At 45.8% G+C, this 24,707-nt stretch overlaps 1 protein-coding gene across 4 annotated transcripts in view; it reads right to left on the bottom strand.

The window, feature by feature from the left end:
• Positions 1-24,707, bottom strand: part of LOC147737386 (uncharacterized) — a 117,472-nt gene that overhangs the window by 83,454 nt on the left and 9,311 nt on the right. For 3 of the 4 annotated variants that reach the window (XM_086928210.1, XM_086928141.1, XM_086928281.1), the window contains exon 2: positions 4,785-4,882. The gene's annotated coding sequence lies outside the window, so the exon portion shown is untranslated. Of the gene's footprint in view, positions 1-4,784; positions 4,883-21,872; positions 22,045-24,707 lie in introns of those variants that run through there. The other variant, XM_086928345.1, reaches the window with a different exon arrangement.

A 24,707-nucleotide genomic window follows, 5' to 3' on the forward strand; every position in this document is an offset into this window, starting at 1 on the left:
ATGTATATAAATTTTGTAAGGGAACGAATTTATCAACTATCATGCTGAAGAAGAGTGTGGGGAAAAAAAACAAAGAGGAGGACTAAGAGGAAAGAACAATCAGTTCAAAAATACAATTGCTTTAAAGCATGAAGTGCTTTTCCACACATTTACATTTAAATAACCCATATTAGAACATACAAATATCTACAGAGGAGACGGTGTACATTGAATTTTAGACTCTTCATTGGTACCTACATGTTGGTACTTACATCACCCACACAACACAACAGCTCTATTCAGAGCTACCCTACCTCAAAGCACTCTAAAATATTATTTTACTATTTCCCTTGGTTTTCCCCCTGTTACGCTTTCCTGAACGCTACCCGGTGCGCGGACCGGGCGCTAACCGTGCGAAAATTTGAAAAAAAGGGTGTTTTTTTTTACATATATGGGCCTCTTCAGCCACCCTCAGAAAACCTAGGGGGTCAGGATATGTCTCCCGTGCCCCCTTATACCCATTCCCAACATTGTTTATCTTCCATCTTGTGACTAAATTCGTCCGAAACACAAGATGGCGGACTCCCGTTACGCTACCGGTGAGCTACCCGGTTCGCGTACCGGGTAGCGCTTCCACCGCGAAAAATCGAAAAAAAATGTATTTTATTTTTTTGCCCCGCGGGGCCCTTTAATAGCCCCCACATCAATCCTAGGGGGTCAGGAGGGGTCTACCTTGCCCCTTTCATTCATTTCCCCCTTCGTTTATTTCCACCTCTTGTCTCTCGATCCTACCGAGAGACAAGATGGCGGCCGCTCCGGACTGTTTAGAATGTTGAGAGTCACCGGAGAGCCAATCCGCTTCTCCTCGCGAAGTTCCGTTACGCGTCTGGTACGCGAACCGGGGCGCTAACCGGGACGCTGTCACAGATATATATATTTTTTTGAACGTCAATTTCTTTGCTGCATGGAAAACAACTTTTCAAAATAGAACAAAAAGGATGGCCTCTTGCGCTGCCGCCTTTTAAGCCACTGTGTTTGGGCTAATGCCTCCTGAGAAGAAAAAGTGAAAGCGTGCCGAGCCCGCAAAGCAAACATGAGGAGACAAAGAGGAGTCCAGGCGCGTGCACATGCCATGTCCGGGCGCTTGCAGGCACGGCAAAGAGGAGACGGCAAAGAGGAGTGCGTGAGCAGAATCTCCAGTCAGGGTGGGCAGGGCCTAAAGGAGACAGGGTGGACACAAACCCAGCTTCCAAAGAACACAGACAGAAAAACAACAACTATAGCTCTCGCCAAGGCGAGCAGCGCATGCACGACCTAAAGAGTAAGGTCATGCATCGAGGATTGACTTTTTCCTAATAGATAAAATCTTAAATAATAATGTTAAAAAGGTTGAACATATACCCTTACATTTATCTGACCACTCCCTGGTCTACATGGCAATAAAAACAGGGAAATCCCAGGTAACATCCAGATGGACCGTAGATGCACCCTTTTTCTAGATCAGCAGATCATAGTCAAGCTGAAATCAATAACCGAAGAATACTTTAAAATCAATATTAACAGCCACACCCCTAAACAAAAGTCTGGGATGCCTATAAAGCAGTGATTAGGGAGGCTTTAATTGGTTTGGCTGCTTTAAGGAATAAGATGGTTAGACACAAAATTTGCCAACTAAAAGCCAGAATTCTAGAACAACAAAGAAAACTTGAGGTAGCGCTGTCTATACAAGATCAGGAAAAAATAGAAGATTTACATGAGGAAAAAAAATGATTTGACTAATATACTAGATGAAACAATCAGCAAACAATGGTAAGCTATTGACCTACGAATATGCGGAAGGCCGTGGGAAACTCCTAGCATGGAAAATACAAAGAGATAATCTGGGTAAACAGGAAGTAGATGACTCAGGGATCGAGAAGGTGTGCACTGATTTTTTTCTATCTCTATATAATGAGATTCTGCAGGAGTCTAACAAACAAGTTGACTCCTACCTGAGCAAGTCGGGTGTCCCTACTTTAGAAGCAGAAGATAGGGAAACACTCAACTCAAAAATAACCACAGAAGAAGGGTTTGAGGTGTTGAAAAAACTAAAAAGATGGAAGGCAGCGGGCCCAGATCCACTACCAAACGAGTTACATATGGTCTAAACCCCTTCCCTGCTTATGATGGAACCACACCATCATGAGGCACGGGCGGCGTGTGCTCATGACGGCGTGGTTCTTCCATGCTGCGGCCGCTTCGCCCACGTGTCACTGAATCCCCACCTGTATGGGTGAATTAGTAAGGGGGTGGAGTCGTGATGGAACCACGCCGTCATGAGCACAGCTCGCCCGTGACTCATGGCGGCCTGGTTCCGTCACGAGCATGGCGTCGTGCTCTCACCCTCCAACCCTCCAGCACCGCCGTGGAATTAGCGCCGCGCGCCAAGGGGTTAAAAGAAATACTGGGCCCCATATTGGTTATTCTGATAAACAAGATCTTTCTCAAAGGGTTTACTCTTTCAAATTCCTGGAATGATGCCACTATTACTCTAATCCCAAAGCCAGGAAAAGACCCTTTGAAGACCCTTTGAAGTGTGAATCAAACAGACCTATATCCCTCATAAACAAGGATTATAAAATTTGCACGCAGATCTTGGCAACAATATTAGGTCATACTACAAGCAATTTGAGCCATGGAGACCAGAAAGGATTCATTAAGGGGAGACAGCTGCATGGCAATACACACAAATTGATTGACACTATTGACATTGCCACTCAAGAGAATATTCCTCTCACAATTCTTACTTTTGACGCCGTGAAGGCCTTTGCCCGAGTAAACTGGATGTTTCTTTGCAAAGTAATAACACAATTTGGCTTAGGAGAGAATTTTTTTAAAGCAGTAATAAACATATACACATCCCCAGTGGCAAAAATTCTGATAAATGGCAGCCTTACTAAAGAAATAAAAATCAGAAGAGGCACTAACCAAGGTTGTCCACTTTCGCCTTTTTTAATCAACCTATATATTGAGCCCTTGGCTAACGCCATAAGATCTTCACAAGGAATAACCCTGTTTAACTTTCAAGGATGGGAAAAGAAAGTGGCATTATGTGAAGATGACTTAATGGTGTTTACTTGTGACCTGAAGGTATCCTTACCTAATATTACAAAACTGCAAAATGAATTTGGAGAGGTTTCGGGGTACCAAGTCTACCACCAAAAAACGGAAATCATGGACTACCATCTCCCTTAGTAAAGAATAGAATTACGTATCTGGGAATAGAGATACTAAAAAACATTGACAAAATTGCGCAAGTAAACTTCGAGATTAAAGTGAAAGAGACAAGTAAGCTGCTAAGAACCTGGAGTGGTTTACCATTGTTTTTCATGGGTAGATCCAACGCAATTAAGATGGCTATCCTACCCAAATTCTCTTTTATTTTTAATACTATTCCTCTGGAATTTAAACTGCAGTGGATCAAAAAGATACAAGGTGAACTAAACGTTTCATATGAGCCTAGAAAAGAGTAAGAATCTCCTGAAAAAACTACGTAGGAGAGAAGATCAAGGAGGTATCGCTAGCCTGACCTTCTATATTACTACAGGGTTTTCCAGTTCAAGAATATCAGGGTACCACTCAAGGAACATTCTCTCTATGCCCCGTATTACAAAGTGATAGTGGAAGGGGACTTCTGTCTATACAAATTTGGCCACCCAAAGTACTTAAAAAATAATCAAGCTGGAAGTTTTAGGTGCAGCCTTTAACTCTGGTACCAGGTTAAGCAAGTACTAAAAATTCCATACTATAGTACCTTTGCACCTATCTGGGAATCCCCAGGTACCCCAGAATGTCTGAAAGACGTTCTGGCAGTCCCCATAAAGAACGCAGGTTTAGCAAAGTGGGGACAGCTAATACAAGCAGGAGCTTTGACAAGCTGGGAGTCTCTACTAACGAGTACGGGTGGGAACTTCAAAGATTCAAGTATTACCAACTGACAAGCTGGGCAAAAGGAATGGCGAAATATCAGGATGAGAATATGGAGCTCGAGGAAGAACTACAAAGTGATCCAGTGCGAAAGGAAGTATCAAAATGGTATCGACTTATGATCCAAGCAGGAGATCTTACTCTACCACTAGAGTTATGGACGAAAGACCTGCCATCACAGGACTTACAACATCTAGGCAAGTATCCTTTTCTACATTATGGCGTGTAATAAAATCTGCACCTCTTAGGAAAAAACATATTTTTACACTACAAAGGGCATACTGGTCGCCAGAAAGGCTGACAAACATGAACAAGTAAGTGGTGAAAAGATGTCCAAAGTGTGGAGAAATAAATGCAAAAGACATCCATATGCTTCGGCAGTGCCCTCCACTCCATCTATTCTGGTCCAACGTGGGTAATGTTATAAGTGAAGTCTTGGGACAAGACATTGAGGTAAGCACAGATATAACTATTTTTGGAACTATGAGTGAAATCGGGCTGTACCTTGTTTAAACGAAAAGCAAAATAAACTATTGTTTGTACTAATTCTTCTCGCCAGACGGGAGATATGTATAAAGTAGATACTTGCAACCCCCACCCCCCTCGACATTACAGGACTGGCTGACCTCAGTGTGTAAGATTAAGAAATAGTACTTTAGCAGAGAAGGAAGTAACCGAATGAAATTCTGGGAGATATGGGAACAAACTCCAAGACGGAGAGTAGAGGTAGGGTAGGAAGGGATGTCCAAGGATTACACATAATGCAATAAACAAATTTTGGGATTGATACCATGGTGGACTTTACCGGTGAATTTGTAGATTGTAAGACACAAACTTACCTCAAGATGAGAAGCTCTTCCATCTACCAGATGAGGCGAGAAAATTCCCTAGCTGGTAAAGTTCCGAAAAGAGGGATAGCTGTCTTCCTCCATCTCACCTTTTGCACCGAGGACAAAATAAAAAAGAAAAAAATGTGATCAGGATAATTTATGCAAATTTCTTGATGTGTTTGATTATAGCATTAACACTTTGTCTTCTTGGATTTATACACTGGATAAAATTGTTTCATCTGTGATTGACATCGTTCAAAATGATGTATCTGTGCTATACCATGGTCAAAATCAATTACAGTCTGTAATGCAGTTTGGTTGGGCATTGCAAATGTTGAAGAATGGGAAAGTTCCATGGGAATATTTGAATGATTCTGCCTTATTTTTTACCATTTAATCTGACAGATAAACAGAAACTTGTGTCTATTAAAAACGCAACATACACTATGCTACACATTGAAAAGTTGGATCAGTTACCTTTCACTATAGCTGAGACCGAATCTTCGGTCTGGTTAATACAAGGGGTTATATCATTACCTTACAGGGGAGGACTGTGATTCTACCGTAGGAAATTCCTAAGTATGTAAACAAGTTAAATTGCATGGCGCTTGCAACGTGTCAGCTCCTAATTTGGCATGTTTTTTAGAAGGGACTCCAGTCCCTACGATAATTCCCACGCTAACTTTACTTTCTAATGGTAGTTATCTTATCCTGAATAACCATAATTGTTGCGGCTTACGGGCAGCCATCCTATATATAGTAACCATTTCCCAATGTGTTACATGTTGCAGCAATGTTCTCTTTCCACCTACACAGGGAAGTTTTTGATACCTCGCTGTGGCCCTCAATTCCAACTTTGAAGACAGACTTCAACAAGTTAAGCAGACTCAAAGCACAATTGTTTCAACAAGAAGTCGCTAGAGACCTTCAAATTGCAGGTGGCTAGAAACTAGAACTTCAAGTGAGATTAAGTCACTGCTGAATACAAATCTCCTGCTCCATTTTGGGGAGTTAATACACCAAATATTTAATGCGTCTGACACCGAAGGACTGGCTCATTTTTTCAAACTTGTGGGAACCGGCCTGGTGTCATCATTTAAGACTACATTTGGTGTTATACCTGCTTTTATTCATTCTATTTTTTCCAGTGACTTTGGTGGGTTTTCCCATGTGCTCTTGCTCGTTGGTGGTACATTGCTTCTTTTCTGCCTGCTACTTAACCCCTTGGATGCTCATGACGGAATGGTTCCGTCATGAGCATCGGTGTCCCTGTGCTCATGACGGAACCATTTCGTCATGAGGCTAGGGGCACAAAATCCCTCTGCTGCAGACAGCAGAGGGATTTCTATTATTCCCCTGTGAGCTTGGGAGCTGGGGTAGAGCTTCCCCAGCTCCTGAGGCCCCCTCCCTGGTTTCTGTGCTATGACGATCAGCATGCATGTTGTGCTGTCGTTATTGCACAGAAACTGAAACTGAAATGAGCCTTTAGGCTCATTTCAGTTTCACTTTCTATTGGCTCAGGGGGCTATCTCAGCCCCCTGGGCACGTAGAAAGACGGGAAATGTATCATTGGAAAGGGATCCACCCACTAGACACCAGGGAGGGGCCCCTTGGGCAAGGGCTTTTGCTCCCCCCAAATTTTTCGGGTGTCATTTAGTCTTTTTACCCCCCCTGGGGGGGCAAAAAGCCCACAAGACGCCAGGGATTTTTTTAGGGCAAATTTGAATTAGGGTGAGGGCTTCCAAAACGGGCATGCCCATGCCCCCACTCCCTCCCCCGCAAAAAATACAGTCTTTCTGACCCCCCCAGGGGGGGCAGATGGTGCAGTAGCCCCCAATCTGCCCCCCCGGGGGCAAAAAGCCCAGTAGACGCCAGGGATTTTTTGGGCAAATTTTAATTAAGGTGGGGGCATTGGCAAACCCAGTAGGAAGGCTCTGAAGCGCATGGGTGCGACCAGCACACGGGCTGACCCAGGCTCAGCAACCTTAGGCTCACTATACAGGAAACCTTTCTCCCAGTAGATCCAATGTGATCCAGACTGATAACCTGCTGCCTGGTATGCAGCCTGTTGCTGCAAACCCGCAAGAGAAGGGCACTTTTTCTGCTCCTCACAGAACTCTTCCCTGGAGGGTCCCCCTTCCTGCTGCCAATGGGTCAGCTCAAGCAGCTCCCCTGACACCAGCCGACAACTGACAGCTGTCACACTGGCTCCGGTGTCTCCAAGAGCCTCCACTCTATGGCCATTGATGGTCACCCACTGCCTGAACATTTTAGTGTTATAAGGCAACTGGGTCCTGGGGAGCACCTCACAGTCTCCTAAAGAGACTGTGGACATCTCCACGGCACCCCACCCACCTTGGGCTCCCATCTCCTCACCCAGGGCTACACTAGCCATCTGCAGGGGCGGTGCACCAGTGGGCGCTGTCTTACATCTCTGTGGGCACTGGGGATCATAGAAACGGTGGCCCTCTTCAACACACAAAAAACATTTCAGGGGTCCCCTATGAACATGTTTACCTGTCATGGCCCCTGACTTCTTCTCAGGGGAGGCTGAGCACCCATCCCTTGGTTCTCTTGGGTATTACTTTGGGGCCCTTTCTGGAACTTCCTCTGTTTACCCTTGTCCCCCACACTCTTCTGACACCATCTGCCACTGCACACTACACGAACGCCTCCACGCCGCAGGGATCCGAGACAAGGCTCTGGATTGGACCACCTCCTTCCTCTCCGGCAGAACCCAGAGCGTCCGCCTCACCCCATTCTGTTCCAAAGCCTCTGAGATCATCTGCGGTGTACCCCAGGGATCCTCCCTCAGCCCGACGCTGTTCAACATTTACGTAGCCTGACCACAACATAATCTCCTACACCGATGACACTCAGCTGATCCTCTCCCTCACCAAGGACCCCGCCACCGCCAAAGACAACCTCCAAGAAGGAATGATGGCCATCGCCGAGTGGACAAGACGGAGGTCCTCTTCCTCGTCTCCAACCCTTCAGCGCGGGACGACTCCTGGTGGCCGACAGCACTGGGGGCTGCCCCGACACCCACGGACCACGCACGCAACCTGGGGATCACCCTCGACTCAAGCTCTCAATGACTAAGCAGGTCAATGCCATCTCCTCCTCCTGCTTCAACACCCTCAGCATGCTCCGCAAGATCAACTGACGGATCCCGACGGATGCAAGAAAGACACCCAGGCCCTCGTCAGCAGCAGACTTGACTACAGAAACGTCCTCTACGTGAAGCTCAGACCAAGCTCATCAAACGACTACAACGCATCCAAAATGCCTCGGCAGGACTGATCCTCGACGTACCATGCCACAGCCACATCACCCCCCCACCTGAGAAACCTGCACTGGCTCCCCGTCAACAAGAGGATATCCTTCAAGCTCCTTACCCACGCACATAAGGCACTCCACAAGACCGGCCCAGCCTACCTCAACAGACGGCTCTCCTTCTACATCCCCACCCGCCAGCTATGCTCCGCCGACCTCTCACTCGCCAATGTCCCGCGCATCCGAATAACAATCACCGGTGGGAGATCCGTGGGTTCAGATGAAGAAACCCACGAAACAGACGAACGGCTTAGGCTAGTACAGCGAAAACGCGTACACCCACTAAACTCGTCATTTGCGGTTCATAGATACCAGACTCGACCATATTCTTGCGAGTCGAAAACACCACTTACAATCGTCACGGAACCTCAAGGGTTAGTCAGCTTGCTATCAATAAGGTGCTGGCGTAGCTCTGGAAAACAATTATTGGACACGTGCTCCCATGCAATCAAATTATAGAGTGCTTCAAAATCATTCACTTTGCTACCCTTCACCAAACAATCCAATGCTCTGCCAAAGAAAGAAACATATTCTACCCAAGTGCTATACTCCAGTTTCTTACAATTCCTAAACCTTTGTCTATAAAGCTCTGGGGTCAACCCATACCTGGATATTAAGGCTTCTTTTATGTTCACATAGGAAGTCTGATCTTCAGAAGGCAAATCCAATAAGGTATCCCGCCCATCACTGAGAAACCGCCCCCACAACAACGCTCCCCAATCCTTCTCAGGATGTCATAGCTACCTCATAGGCCTTAAACCATTGCCCAATATATTCATTCTTATGAAACTCCTTAATGACGTCCTTGGGAATAAACACTCAATTCTACAGGCATGGACGGTGCGCTGCCACCAAAGGGAGAAATTTCTAAAGTCTTAGCTTTCAATTCCAATTCCCTCAACATTCTCGCATGCTGCAAATGAATTCTTTGTTCCTCCGCCAAGGCCAATTTCTTATTCTCCAACTCCATCTGCACGTCTATTTTGAGCTTGGCCACCTCCATCTTATGCACTCTATCTCTCTCCTTGTCCTCCAACTCTCTTGGGGACAGGTCCTTTGAAGAAACACTGCTGCCTGCTCGGGAAGGCACTTTCCTCCCATCCAGGCCCACTGGGCCCTCTAGCTGCCCATCTAAATTCTCTACCTCCTCCCTAGGCTCTTCAGGACGCTCAATGGCATTCCTACATTTTACCCAGGCCTTCAGCGCCTTCTGGTATACCTCTTTCTTGGTGAGGCTTTCATAGAGACTTTAAATTTCCAGCAAGCAGCTTTGAGGTAAGACACGTCATCAAAATCAATGTCAACAGATGCAATGGATGCTGCTTTGCTCATGGTGAAAAACAGTTGGTAGTTCTCAAAAAGAAGTTCCAAGGAAAATTCTACCAAAAGGTATGGGGTTGTGTTATGGTCTGCACTCACTAGTAGTGTACATCAATCACTGTGTATGAGTCACAAATGCAAGTCCAAACCCTCAGCGCTGACCACCAATGTTAGAAATGGGGATCTCTAGTTGGAAGAGGTAGGTACCTTTGACCAAATAGGGACCCTTGTTTCTAGTCAGGGTAAGGGGCTACACTTCTAAGATTACCTCTGCTCACCCCCTTGGTAGCTTGGCACGAGCAGACAGGTTTATCTCAGAGGCAGTGTGTAAAGCATGTGTAAACACATACAGGATATACAGTGAAAACACAACAAATGGACACCACACCAGTAAGGAAAAATAAGTAACCTTTAATAGACTGAATAGATTTAAAGACCAAACAACAAAAATCCACAATACTGTAATCAAAAATAGACTTTAAAATGGTAGAAATAGCTTAATTCCATGTAGATGGTAACTGCAACACTTTGCTCTCAAAGTACCTTAGATGCGTCACGCAAAACAAGCAAAAGGATCGCAGGGAAGATGATGCACCATTCCTTACACTCAGGAGGGAGGATGCGTTGGTTCCTTACTACTGAGCAGGGGAGTTCGCTTCCTTACTATGTGGGGAGTTGATGCGTCGTTTCTTACTGCAGCCCGGTGACGACGCGGCGCGACAATCCGGTGCAATAAAATTGCGTCCTTCATGTGATGCGACAACGTTGGATGCGATGCGTGCACGCCCGACGGCGAACTCAGTAACTTCTGACCAGCGACAGGCCCTGCAACACGCTTCTCCGGTGATTCGACGGTGACAAAACGCTTCTCCGGTGATGCGACAACCTTCATCTGTGATGTGACGGCGAACAGCTGCGGTGGCGGCATGCTTCTTCGGCGACTGCTGTGGGGGCGACACGATTCTCCTTGTTGCGTCGCGCTTCCAGCTCCAAGCGACACGCAGTCTTCTCAGAGGGCCCAAACAACAGTAGGTACCTCTCGGCAAGTAGAATTCCCAGCAAGAAAATTCAAGGGGAGCTGGTGGTGAAGTCTTTGTGTCCCTGAGACTTTAGAACAGGAGGCAAGCTCAGCTTCAAGCATCAAGCCCTTGGAGATCTTCTTCAAGATAGTAAAAGTACACACAAAGTTCCTTTTCTCCTCTCCTTGGCAATAAAGCAACCACTGCAGGCCAATCCCAACAACACTTCTCCTTCAGCTTCCTTGGTTCTTCTCCTTGGCAAAGGTTTGTCTTGATTCCCAGAAGTGATCCAAAGTTCTGGGGTCTGGGCCCTAATATTTATACTGCAAAATCCTGTGTCCTCTGAAGGCAGAGGGTGGCTGTGTCCAGCCCAAACCAGTTCTGGGTGCACTCGGCCAGTGCACAACTTCTTCCTTTGTCAGTGCGGGCCAGGGTCATCAGACACCACACAGGAGGTGGAGCCAGCATTGTGGAAGGCAGGCACAGCCCTATTCAGGCCCAGGTGCTACTCTTCCCACCACTCCAAATGCAGATAGGTCTATTCAGCCTAGTGCTGACTCACCCTGCCTCCTGGAGCCACCCCAGTCCCTGTCACTCACAAACCAGACATGGAATATGTAGGAGAGAAGGGTCTGCTTCCTATGGTTACCCCCACTTTTTGCTGTGCTTCACTGGTTTTTCGACTCTAGGCTGCCTGTGGCCCTGCTAATCAGGACCACAGCCTAGCTGCATTCTCTCTATATTGTTACCATGTACTTTAGGTACATACCAGATTGGGTATTGGGTCACTTTTGTGAGCCCCTGTATAGTGTACCATAGGTACCCAGGGCATAGGTGCATCCAAGGCCTACTAGGGGCTGCAGCATGTATTGTGCCACCCCTGGCCGGCCCTCCAAACTGACACCACAGGTCTGTTCACTCAGCCTGGGTAAGGTGGTGTAATCACCCCTTACTGGGATATTGTATACCTATACCCACCTTCACATATAGACACATATGCACCTATAAGTCACTCCTATGGCAGGCCTTGACAATCCTGGAGGCAGAGTGCTTGGTTTTATGTGAGAGGGTGCTCTAGCATGAGCTGAGCCCCTCTGCAGCTTTCGGAACCATCTCCTTATAGCTGTTCTATGATATAGCCATACCATATACTCTTAAGTGCATTATAATCCTCGCGGTTAATGCTAACTTTGGTTTGGCCACCAAAAAGTGACCTTATAGCACAGTGGAATCTGAAACCTATATGTGGGCACCACAAATGTGGCAATTGCGTATCGTGTTCAACAACACTGGAAGGCAATACATTCATCCATAATGGTGTTAAATGGAAACACAAAGCATTCACAAATTGCAAGACCAGAAATGTGGTCTATGCTGTGGTATGTCCGTGCAACAGAGTGTACATTGGCAAGACAAGCCAACCCATCAATGCAAGAATAACCCAACATCGCTCGCGAATAATGAAAAAAGTAATGTCCGCACCAATGGTTGAACATTTTGTTAATAACAACCACAGCGAAAATGAGTTCAAATGGACAACATTGGTTTGGATAGATTCTAAACATCAGTCTGATGTCGATACCATGCTATTGCGCAAAGAGGCATTCTTGATTCTAAAATTCGACAGTGTCAACAAGGGCTTGAACAGTCTAAGCGAAATTAATAGGGCTTGAGAACCATAGATTCACGCCTGAACATCAAATCCCAGAAGACATCATAATGCATCCGTGACCACACAGGTCCTGATTGGTCACAAGAAAATCCCATGGGATATGTATGTTTCAACCGGCACCGCCGCGGACACCTACAACCAGAGTGTGCCGTGTTGGAGTGAGATTGACGAGTGGTGCTAACCGCACAGTTGAACGGTAAGCCCTAGACCCAAAACACTGCGAACTTTTTCCATTCTGAAAAGTTAACAACCAGCTGAGTGATTCTTTTTTCCCCTTGTCCCTTCTGAATCACACAGAAAGAAATTCAGTTTTCAGTTTCAGTTTTTAACGTCTTTATTTCGATTTTTCATCATAAAAGACACACATATAAACAAAAATTACATAAAATACAATTAGTGTGACAAAGTCATAAAGTCATAAATATTTGTATGAGCATACTAAGCAAAATCAGAAAAAACAAGACAAGAATAGTTAAAAATCTCAATTAAACAAACATATAAAGACGTCAAGACAAATTTGTTGAAACATTTAAGCGTATATTAATATAAAAGGCAGATCATCAATACTGGTAAAGTCAAAGACCAAAAAATAGTAGACTAACATATTATATGAGTTATTCAGGTCAAGATGCTATGAACTGACTTAATCCTTATTAGCCAAGCCCACCCAAGGAATTTGGCCAATCCAGTGGATAGCCATTCAGAAGTGTTAGTTCTCAAAATGTACAATGCTTCACTGCTCACTCGGGTGTTTAGTCTAGTACATATAGGTTTTAGCCACTTATAACGTGGTTCACGATAAGCAGTACAAACAAATAAAAAATGACCTAGTGTTTCTTTACAATCGGTACAACAAGGGCAGAAGGTTGACTCAGTCTTCTGCCAGCCACTAGTAAAAACCCTAAGAGGCAGTGTACCTACACGAAACTGATGGTATAGTTTCCTATCTAATGTTTTAAGGATAACATCCCAATATACTTCTTTATGGGGAACTGCTTTATGGAGCAAAAACTGGCCTGTCAAGTTCGATTTCTCTGAGAGAGCGACATGTTCCGTTTTTACCATGGACCAAAAGAGAAGTTTAAATTCTTTCTTTGTAGGAAAGGTATGAGAACCCGGCTCAGACCAAAGCAAGGGAAGACCCATTTCGGTGAGAGTATTCTTAATTTGCTTTAGCCATGGTATATCACCCGCCCCTTGTTGCATTCTCACATCCTGTAATTCAAGGGCAAACATGGCCAGTTCCGGGGTAGACCATATGCGTCTCCATAACGCCACCATCCTATAGAGGGCCTGGTGTTTAATGGAATAAATGCCCATATCCATCAAGAGTGGTAGGACTGGTGTTGAGGGAGGGAGACTGACTAAATTTCGAAGGAATTTATTCTGTATCCTATCTAGGACAGCCAAGTCCACACAACCCCAAATATCGGCCCCATATAATATGGCTGAGCTAATTTTAGCACTATAAATTTTAAGTGCGGGCAGTACTCTTTTGGTCAGGGAACACCGCTGCTCCTTTACTAGACAACCGGACAGGCGAGCAAATTTCAGACTAAGTGCCGCTATTTGCTCTTTCCATCGCAGCCTATAATCCAAAGTAACACCAAGATAAGTCATTACATCAACCTGCTCCAGTCTAGACCCATTCATTAAAACATGGCCCCTCAATGGTTTTTTCTTTGTCAGGACCATGAACTTGGTTTTATTAATATTAATTTCAAGATCGTTCTCATTGCAAAAGTCCATAAATTTATTTATTGCTACCTGTAAACCCTTCTGTGTTTTGGCCAGTATGAGAGTATCGTCTGCAAAAATTAAAAGAGAGAGAGATTTAGTCCCACCCAGTGATGGAGCATCAGTAGGGGTTTCTGAGAGGAACTTAACCACCTGATTAATGAAGAGTATGAATAGGGTGGGGGCCAGGACACAGCCCTGCCTCACACCGCGGGTCACGGGGAAGGATTCGGTGACCTGGCCCTGGCGACCCCATCTGACTCTTGCAAAGTTTCCCTCATGCATCCTAATGGTGAGTTCTAGTAGTGCAATAGGGACCCCCATCCTTCTCAAAGCTGCCCACATCTTCCCTCTGGGGAAAAGATCAAACGCTGATTTGAGGTCCACAAATGCAGCGAAAATCTTCCCATCTCTCAGTAACACAGTTTTCCAATAGATCATGACAAATCTTAATATCTGATCAACTGTGCTAATGTGAGCCCTGAAACCCGCCTGCAGTGGAGACAGAATATCGACTTCTGACATCCACGTATGGATTTTCCCTAACAGCATTCTGGCTATTACCTTTTGTAGGGCATCGATGAGGCTGATGGGTCGGTAGTTTCCCGCATCAGATCTATCCCCTTTTTTGTGCACAGGCAAGATCTCAGCCCCTTTCCAGGAGTTTGGGATCCTAGTCCCTCTGGCTATCGCATTTGCTAAAATTGTTATGTACGGGACCCAGTGTGTTTGATCATACTTAAAGAGGTCCGCAGGGATGCAGTCCATGCCAGGGGCTTTGCCATTCTGCACTTGTTTAAGAGCAGAAATAGCTTCAGTTTCAGTAAAAACAATGTGATCAAGTGGGGGCACCTCAGACTGAACACTGGCATCTTCCCTAATAGTAAGGGAGATCCGTTCCGTGTTGCTGAACTGCGCCTCATAATGCTTGACCCATTGCTCTGCAGGGACATGGTTTACCGGAGTATGCAGTTCCCCCGACCCTCCCCATTTCACAACCTCCCAAAATTTTTGTCGGTTAGATGAAGTACTTGCCTGATATAAATCTAACCAACGCTGATCATCCCAATTGGTTTTTGCCACTTTAAGTGCTTTCCTATAATTAACCCTTGCTATCCTTATATCCGTAGGTGATTTGGATTTGATAGCAGTTAACAGAGAGCTATGGGCAATGCGACAAGTCTTGTCATACAATTTCATCCTAGTTTGTACTGGGCCATTATTTCTTCCTTTTACGGGTTCAATAAAAAAAGACTTAATTTTAGTAAAAAGAGACTCATGAATCGTCCGGATTTGATCAAGTGAGGTCCCAGCATCAAGTATGGGTACCATCAAATTTGTAGCCGCTAAGACCTCTGTAGCAACCCTATTGGTAGTAGCAGGGTTGTCTAGGAACCTAGCCCATCGTACCCTTCTGCAATCATTCGTAAGACCAGCATCTGCTGTAGCAATATTGGTTGCAGAATTCATGAGGAGACCCTCATACACTGATAATTTTATTACCAGGGGATTATGATCACTCTCTGGTCTTGTGACTACTTCCATGTCCTCCAATATTTTCCAAAACTCTATCCTTAACAAAAAATATTCAATGCGGCTCGATTTCTGGGAATTATCAAATGTAACCTTTCCCATCAAGTCTGATTTGGTCCTTCCATTCGCTGCACGCAAATCCCATTCAAGACAAAAACCCAACCACTGCATAACTGCCTCCGTAACTTTTTTAATTGGAGGAATAGACAAAGGGGGAATATTCCAAATCTGATCAATTTCCCCATATCCCCCACTGTCAAGGTTAGGAAACGGTTCGAAAGAACAGTTGAAATCTCCTGCCACCATGACACATTTGTCTCTACTAATATTATTCAATAGGGAATCTAGTTCAGCTACCACTCCCGCAGGCTTCCCACCTGGTTGCCCTCTTGCATATATATTAATCAGGAAAAGGTCCTGGTTATTTTTACCGGATAATTTCAAGGCTAGAATGTCATTGCTCGGAGTAGGAAGGTCTGTAATAGTAATGGCTAGGGATTGTCTTATCCAAATAACCAGACCTCCTGAAGGGCGTCCCTTAGGTCCTTTACAGGCTGGTTTATAATAATTAAGGTAGCCATCCCGATAAATAGCGTCAGTTGACCAACTTTCTTGTAAGATAATTACATCATGTAAATCCATAAAGGAGCCCCAGTCAGCCTCTGACATTTTCCCCTTTAAACCCGCTATATTCCATGACAAGACTGCGAGGGTGTGAGTTGGTTTCTCTGCCGTATTGGCAACTAAATTCACAACATCCTCAGAGATCGAAGGTCTAGGGATACTGGTTGAAAATGTTTCCCTTATTACCACCCTCTGTGTTATTGCACTTGACCCTGAGACAGTCTCTTCCCTAGGGGCACTCACGTTATTTGGGGAGCAGATTACTACAGCACTAGAAAGCCCAGTGACCAAAGGTTCTACGTCATGTCAATCCACACCTTCCAGACCGGAAAGGGGAGCAAACCGGTTCGCAAGGTGGGGATAGAACATTGGATAAAGCGGAGTGTCAAAATGAAATCTCCCTCTAGACCTGTCCCTTCTGGTGTGATGAAACGGAGTTTGGGATCTATTTGCATATAAAGCTGGATAAAAGTAATGCAACGATAACGTTTGCACATCCCCAACTCTTCCGAATCTTGGTTCCCTGCAGATGAATTCAGCAACCCAAGGCTCTCTAAAACTAATTACCACACAATTCCCCTCAAGGTCTTTCTTACCAAAACCTATCCAATCCACCCTCCTTACATTAAGTATTTCGGGATTTAGGTTAGGAGGGAGTGGCCGGTTTTTATTGAGCCAGAATGTAACCTTATTATAAAGATCCTTGTGTGTTTCCCTCTTACCATCTACAAGCGGAGCCACGCCAGTTAAGATGATAGTATAAGGCACTGACTCTGGTGGGAGGTTCACACACTGTTTCTTTGGGATGGGTTTGGCGATGGGCTGGTGGCTTGTGTTATGACCCCTAGTGGAAGTGGGGTTTTTCTGGACCTGAAGATTTTTTACAGGCTTAGGCCTTGAAGAGTTCTCTGTAGAAGTTGCTTTCTTGGGAGCGGGTACAGTTTTTTGTTGCGGGGCCTTTGGTATAGAGGGTCCCGTTTTAGAACTATTACCCCCTGCTTTATTATTCATGATGGTGGGCTTCGGGATGGTCGGGACAGGAGGGGTCAAACCAGCAGATGCTAGGCTGGCAAGGATTCTGTCAGAGGTCGCTATATTATCTTTCACTAGCATATCTAAGGAATCCATTTTGGTGTTTAATAACCTTGTCCTTTCAAATAGCGGTAAAAGTAGAGATTTAAATAGCAACTCAATTTTAGCCAAAAATATCCCTTCTGTAATGCTAATTATGGTCTCACCTTCCCCTGACTGGACAGCAGCGTTAGTGTTAGGAAGCTGTGGGGGGGGTAGAGTGACGTTTTCCAGCCCCTCAGTTTGTTCCTCTATGTCCGGTGAGTCTATCCTTATGAGTGGGTGTATGTTGTGATTGGGAAAGGGAATCCATTTGTTCAGTACTAATATTAAGTTTTGGTGAGTCCGAGAGACCAGAATTCTCCCTGGACTGATCTAGGTAAATGGTCCCACCGTTTGGTAAATTATCATGCGCAGTATTAAATGCACTTTCTTGGTTTGAACCCACTATCTCCACAGTGTGAGTCTCAGGAGCAGTTACCAACGCTGCTTCTGCATTGTCAAGAAGGCTATCTGTATTCAACGTGGAGAGTGGGACAGGGGAGACAGCCTCATTAATTTTACCTAGTGAAGAACGCTTGCCTGTAATGATATCAAGCGAAAGGCGTTTTTCAACTAAAGCGATCTCCTTCTCCAGTATAGCAGTTGAACGTTTAAAAAATTGATCAATTGTTCCAGTAAAAGTACCATTGGAGGTGGAGACCTGAACTTGCCTCTCTTTACCAGACCTTAAAGTCATTTTTTTTAAAATACAACGAGCAAGATTAACACCAACCTCAGTATTCAATCAACAAAGCCACAAGATTTTTCCTTCCAAATATGGGGACTCAAACATCACTTTAGTCTCAAACAATAACGAATAGTTAATACCAGTTAAAAAGACTTAAAATTAAGAAGAAAATGTTAGTAAGGTGGCCCAGCCCGGCCTCCTTAGGCCCCGGACGGCCACAGACGGTCCCGCCCTTGTCCCAGGCTTCTCCCGGGACGCTCCCGCGCGCTCCCGCGTCGCGGTATAGAGACCTCCCATATATACGTTGGTCAGTGTTGAGTGAGGGGGGCGTGTCAGGCAAGGAGAGCGGCCCGATGGCAGGGGGCGAGGGTAGCCGGGACTTCTGGGACACGAAGTCCGGCCCCTTGCGCTCGCAGCCTTGCCTGCTAAACTCTGTCCTCTCTCAGCCCCTCAGACCAAGTTGCTCCCAGTGGCGCTGCGGGACCCGCGAAGCGGGTTCCGCGAGGAGTGGGATGAAAGGCACTGGAATCCCTCTGCTTCACCTGCATCCAGCACGACGATAGCGAGGTGAGAAAAGCATCCCGCTGCCTCCAGGTGCTGCAAACAATTTAAGATGATGAGTGTGAGGGGGGCGTGTCAGGCAAGGAGAGCGGCCCGATGGCAGGGGCGAGGGTAGCCGGGACTTCTGGGACACGAAGTCCGGCCCCTTGCGCTCGCAGCCTTGCCTGCTAAACTCTGCCCTCTCTCAGCCCCTCAGACCAAGTTGCTCCCAGTGGCGCTGCGGGACCCGCGAAGCGGGTTCCGCGAGGAGTGGGATGAAAGGCACTGGAATCCCTCTGCTTCACCAGCATCCAGCACGACGATAGCGAGGTGAGAAAAGCGTCCCGCTGCCTCCAGGTGCTGCAAACAATTTAAGATGATGAGTGTGAGGGGGGCGTGTCAGGCAAGGAGAGCGGCCCGATGGCAGGGAGCGAGGGTAGCCGGGACTTCTGGGACACGAAGTCCGGCCCCTTGCGCTCGCAGCCTTGCCTGCTAAACTCTGTCCTCTCTCAGCCCCTCAGACCAAGTTGCTCCCAGTGGCGCAGCGGGACCCGCGAAGCGGGTTCCGCGAGGAGTGGGATGAAAGGCACTGGAATCCCTCTGCTTCACCAGCATCCAGCACGACGATAGCGAGGTGAGAAAAGCGAGTGATTCTTTTTTCCCCTTGTCCCTTCTGAATCACACAGAAAGAAATTATTCAAATACCAGAGCAACGATTTTTCCGCGCCGGCAGACCCATACACAAGTAAGTTTCCTTACCCCGTGCACACACTAGCCCCACGTGGTAGCGGACTCACACCAACCTCCATTTTTTGTAATTTTCTTGCAGAGATGTAACCAGGTCATCAAAGAAACAATTTATCCTGGCCAACGGCACACTTGCCGCCGGACCACGAAAAATATAGGTAATACTTTTTCCTTTCCCCGTACACCGTCTAAGGTGAGCAACTTTCGGCTCCCGCTACAACGGTGCACTGACCCAAATCTCACTCTGTTGCAGTTCATTTCCACGGCATAGACGAACCCAATAAGCAAGAGCATCCTTGGGCAAGAATCACACGAGGTATGCCGCATCTAGGCATGCGTACATTTCTATTAACATTTTGGCTTGAGGACCCTGGTTTCTAAAACAATTCTTTTCCTTTTCATAAATAGTTCTCATGGACCCGAATCACACCGCCCTGATGAGAATCCTGTAAACTACGTAACGGGATTCGAAACGCGTCGGCATTTCTTCCTCTTAGACATTTAATGACAATGTTACTGGTGCAGAAATGGGCATTTTCTCCTGAGTTGTACTGATTCATTCTATCTCAGGTTTTGGGGTTTGATTTTGAAAAGTCTCCTATTCCCCAAGTTGTTTATTGATTATTGTGATTTTCCTATTGTGTATTATCAATTTGTTCATAATGTTTATGATCAATTTGTCCATGTCACAATCACGTACACATTGTTGATGTATATTTCTTCACATGTTCACTGTTGTGTTTTTTCACAGTACATATTCACAATCTGTTTTTCAAACTGTATATGGCCATACATTAAGTTGAAGGCGATCTTCTGTTTGTGTGCGAAAAAAGAAAAAATATTTTGATAACTGAGTCAAAAGTAAAAGACATAAATCATTGTCAGGGTAAACTAATAAAGTTTTGTTTATCCGTCAACCAGCATTCATTGTTTCAACCAACATTTGAGGTTTAGGCAAAAATCCCCTAGTTTATACAATATTGTGGCCCTGCCTACCCTCTTTCCCACTGGGCCCAACCACCCCGGTTTTTTGAATGTACTTACTGCAGCAGGACTGGGCGCTCTAGGGCAGAAATTAAGTTGCTTGGCATTTATCTACCCTTAGCGAAGCCACATAATATAGGCAGTAGATTAGGATGATTCTCTTCGATCTGATTCTCTTCGATCAGAATTAGCTCTAACTATTGAAAAGGTGGAGACCCTGGTATAACACACATGCAGACATGCAGTTAGGCTCTACCAGGACAAGTAGTAAACTATTAATTATGTATATGAAGGCTTAGAGTGCATTGCAAGTTAATTCACATTGCAAGTTAATTCACTATTTCACTATTTCTTAGCTGTCAAGGTTTTAGATTGCAATGTGTGACATTTTCATAAGTTCATTGTAATTATGAGTGACATTTGAACATCTATGAGTGACACTTTACCATGAGCAAAATCATGCGATAAAGATGAGGGAAACGTATAAAAATCAGAAATGACAGTCATTTGAATAATAGGAACCTCTAAAAAGATCTTAAAACTACTACAAAGCACCAGAAATGGAAGGGCACTAACCAGAGACAGACTGCGTGACTGCAGCTCTCAGTAACATAAGGCAAGCAGGCACTGCAGCTGCTCAGAAGATCTAACTGATTTGATTATTCATGACAGCACGCTAGCCTAAAAAACAAAGTTCATAGCATAGCAAGTGCAATTTGGAGATTATACCATAAATCAGGCCTCTCCGAGACTGGCTAAACTGAATGACAAACTAACTTTGTTTTTCATTTCTGTTCGAGGACTGCCTAAAGAGCATGCTGAACATTTAACACAGCAGACACCATCCCAATGCATACATTTGACACAGCAGACACCATCCCACATGCATACATTTGACACAGCAGACACTAACCCACATGCATACATTTACACAGCAGACACCATCCCACATGCATACATTTGCTACGGTGGCACTTTCAGGGCTGGGACCCAAGGGGCCCATTCCACTTTGTTGGTAGGGAGGGTGCTGTTATACCCTTGCCAAATCCTAAATAGTCCCTGGTTATTTGTGCTCATTGTTACGGTCGCCTCTGTTACATTCTGTGGGTGGGAGGGTGCTGTAATAGTCCCTGGTTATTTGTGCTCATTCTTATGGTGGCCTCTCTTACACTCTGTGGGCGGGGAGGGTGCTGTAATAGTCCCTGGTTATTTGTGCTCATTCTTATGGTGGCCTCTCTTCCACTCTGTGGTCGGGGAGGTGCTGTTATAGTCCCTGGTAATTTGTGCTCATTCTTATGGTGGCCTCTCTTACTATTACTATTTGAAATAGTGCCATGCATGCTCATAGTGCTGCAGAGGCCAGGACTTCACAGCGCTTCAATCCATGCTCCTGGTCTCCAATGCATCCTCGAGGTCACACACAGACCCTGCAGGGATCCCCTTCAGCTTCCACCGCCCTCAGTGCAGCTCCCCCTGCTGGTGCAGCTGCATTGATGCTCTTCATTCAACGTCTGGACATTGGATGTGACATGCATCATGTATTTTTGGTTGCTCACAATTTTTACTACCTCATGTTTTGTTTGCTCACAATTGTCACTATTACCTTATGTAACGTAAGCTTTTGTAATCTGCTCTATTATAATGTTTCTCATTAGGTTTCATTTCTGTTCCTAATGTGAAGCGCTCTGACGCCCTCGGGTAAAGTCCGCGCTATATAAAAATGCATAAATAAATAAAAATAAATAAATAAAAATGCAGCGCGCGGGGTCAGAGGCCTCCCTCACCTCTGCTTGAGCACCGGCCGTGGGGGCTGCAGGGCCTGCGGGAGAGGGGGGCAGCCTGCCTGAGTCCGGCACCGGGGGCCGAATGCCTGTGAGGAGTGTGTGAGGCCCGGTGTGTTATTCCCCACGAGCCACCATCGCACGCGCGAAGTAAACATCCATCACACCAGGACCACGCGTCACAGCTGCGCATGTGCGAAGCGAAGACACTACTTCATGGCGCCGAGTTAGGTCCTTGGGCGGGGAACAGACTGTGAACAGCCCTGGACAGGGGATACTCAGTCTCACTGCGCCTGCGCAGAGCAAAGACACTACCCTCCACATAGAGGAGCCGAACCGAGGAGCTTTGCACTGAAATTCATCTCAGCGCGTGCTGTGGCGCGAGGCGCCTCGTGCTCCGTGACCGGAGGCAGCTGTTGTCTCTCATTTATCGTGTCCCCAGGCGGACCTGTGCTGGCGCTGAGCTGTTGCCCTTTACTGTGCTGTGAACGAAAGAAAGAATCGTTCTTACATGCTATCTGGTGTCGGCGCATGCGCAGTTATTTCAAGGTCTCTTTAATCTGCACTGTGGGAAGCAGTGTCTATCCCCAGCGCATGCGCAGTTATCCAAGGTCTCTTTAATCGGCACTGTGGGAAGCAGTGTCTATCCCCAGCGCATGCGCAGGTGTCTATGATCAGGCCCCCTTTGAACCCCGCGCACATGGTTCAGTCCTGGCCTCAGTCTCAACAGGGAGCACAACAGGCCCCACATTGAACCCCAGGTGAGGTCAAGACCCACAGCAGGGAGCACAACAGGCCCCACATTGAACCCCAGGTGAGGTCAAGACTCACAGCAGGCCCCACATTGAACCCCAGGTGAGGTCAAGACCCACAGCAGGGAGCACAACAGGCCCCACATTGAACCCCAGGTGAGGTCAAGACCCACAGCAGGCCCCACATTGAACCCCAGGTGAGGTCCAGAGATACAAAGATTGTCTGGGGCTGGGAGGGTCTCGAGCCTGCTGTCCGGGATTCATCTGTTGTTGTTGTCTGTATCAACAATGCTCATTGGCCCTCATTGCTGGAGTTGGGTCACTCTTTTGAAGGCCTCAGCAAACATTGACATTTTTTTCGCCTGAAAAGCCTGTGATGAGAAGCATAGCTGCCAAGGTTTCAGACTGCTATGTGTGACATTTTCATAATTTCAGGATAAATATGAGTGACATTTCAACAACTATGAGTGACTCTTTCTTGCGAGCAAAAAAATCGAGCAATGAGGACGATTGAAACGTATAAATATCAGAAATTAGACCTATTTGAGCAATGAGAAAGAAAGTCCTGCGTGGGTAACTCATAATTATATTGACATTATCAAAATGTCACACATAAGCTTGGCTGCTATGAAAGAGGGCAGGCATCACTTCACATGACATAGCATTGAAGACCGTGACCATTTTCCTGTTCTTGACACCGAGTCTTCTTTACTTACATATTTCATAAAAGTGATAGGAAGTATGTGTTTTATTGTAATGCCATTTGTATTGTATTGCTTCTCTTGTACAATGCTGATCATATAATAAACTTGTGAATTTTGGATGGCACATAAGGCGAATAAGGATAAAAAGGCGGAAAAAATGCCAAAATAAAAGATAAGGAGCATGGTGAAACAAGGAGTTTAAAACAAAACACTTTTATCGGGTGGTGTTTGTTGTACATGACAGGTCACTTGGAGTGGGGTGAGCAACAGAGTTAGTAAGGCTGCCACTGCAGGGGCAACCTTATTCATAGGCGAATGCTGTAAGCCGGATTAATGTAAGGCTTGTGAAGTAACTACTAATACCAGCCTCAGACATCACCACTAGAAAACAATAAAATGCGGACATCTAGAAAGCAGGACTCACATGGCTCCGCTAAGAATTACCAGCAAACAAGAGCAAGGACTTGTGTTTAGACGGCAGAATCACAGGACTATACAACAGGATGTGAGAGGCCTTAACACAGAGCTCAGCTGCGTCGGGCCTCTACCATAAATTAGTTAGTCAGCTGACTTTAGGACTCTGGCCGACGCAGTCAGTAGTGGCATGGAAGCCTGATTTCTGGGCAAGCCTCATGAGAGGCTGCGACACACACACAGCGATCACAGCACGGCAGGCAGTATTACTTTAAAATGTCACACCAGTAAAGTGAGCAGCCACAGTGTAATGGTCCGGCTCACCGAAGCTACACAGTTAACTTATTTGCGACCGCCAGTAGGAGATAGATATACACACAATCATACATACACACCTGTGGGTAAACTCTTAAAGCTAAATTCGTAATCATATATATTAGAGCAAGTGTTCGTCACAGATGAAAAACGTCTTAAACACTACTTTACAGTTAAGGTATTTGGGTGCAGTGTGGTTATTTTCTAAGCAGCCACGTTGAACAGCTGTGGTGGTTGACCAAAGCCAGAGCTTGAGTCAACAACTACCGCTGTGAATGTGGCAGCAAATGAGCCACAACTGCTCCCTCTCCCATCTAGAGCCCGGTGATGCTCATTAGTTCCGAGAAGTGGAAGAATGCAACGAAAAAAACGGGGATCTTTGAGGCTAACTGATAGACGTGTAAGTGCGATTAAATATGGTCAAAGCCTATTAGGTAAACGCAGCGAATCTGCTTTTATTAACTGCTCTCTGTGAGACACTACCAACAACGTGCAACCGATCACAACACCGTAACATACAAATATAAAAAGCAACAATACTTTCTACACCTGCAAAAAAACACACAATAACTGCCATGCTTAGTCCTAATGCAGTTTGCAAAAAACGTACGAGACCATGCACTGCGTTCACTTACAAGCTGTTAGAACAAGTC

This window comes from Lissotriton vulgaris, chromosome 1_1 (assembly GCF_964263255.1).
Source record: "Lissotriton vulgaris chromosome 1_1, aLisVul1.2, whole genome shotgun sequence".
Taxonomy (NCBI): domain Eukaryota; kingdom Metazoa; phylum Chordata; class Amphibia; order Caudata; family Salamandridae; genus Lissotriton; species Lissotriton vulgaris.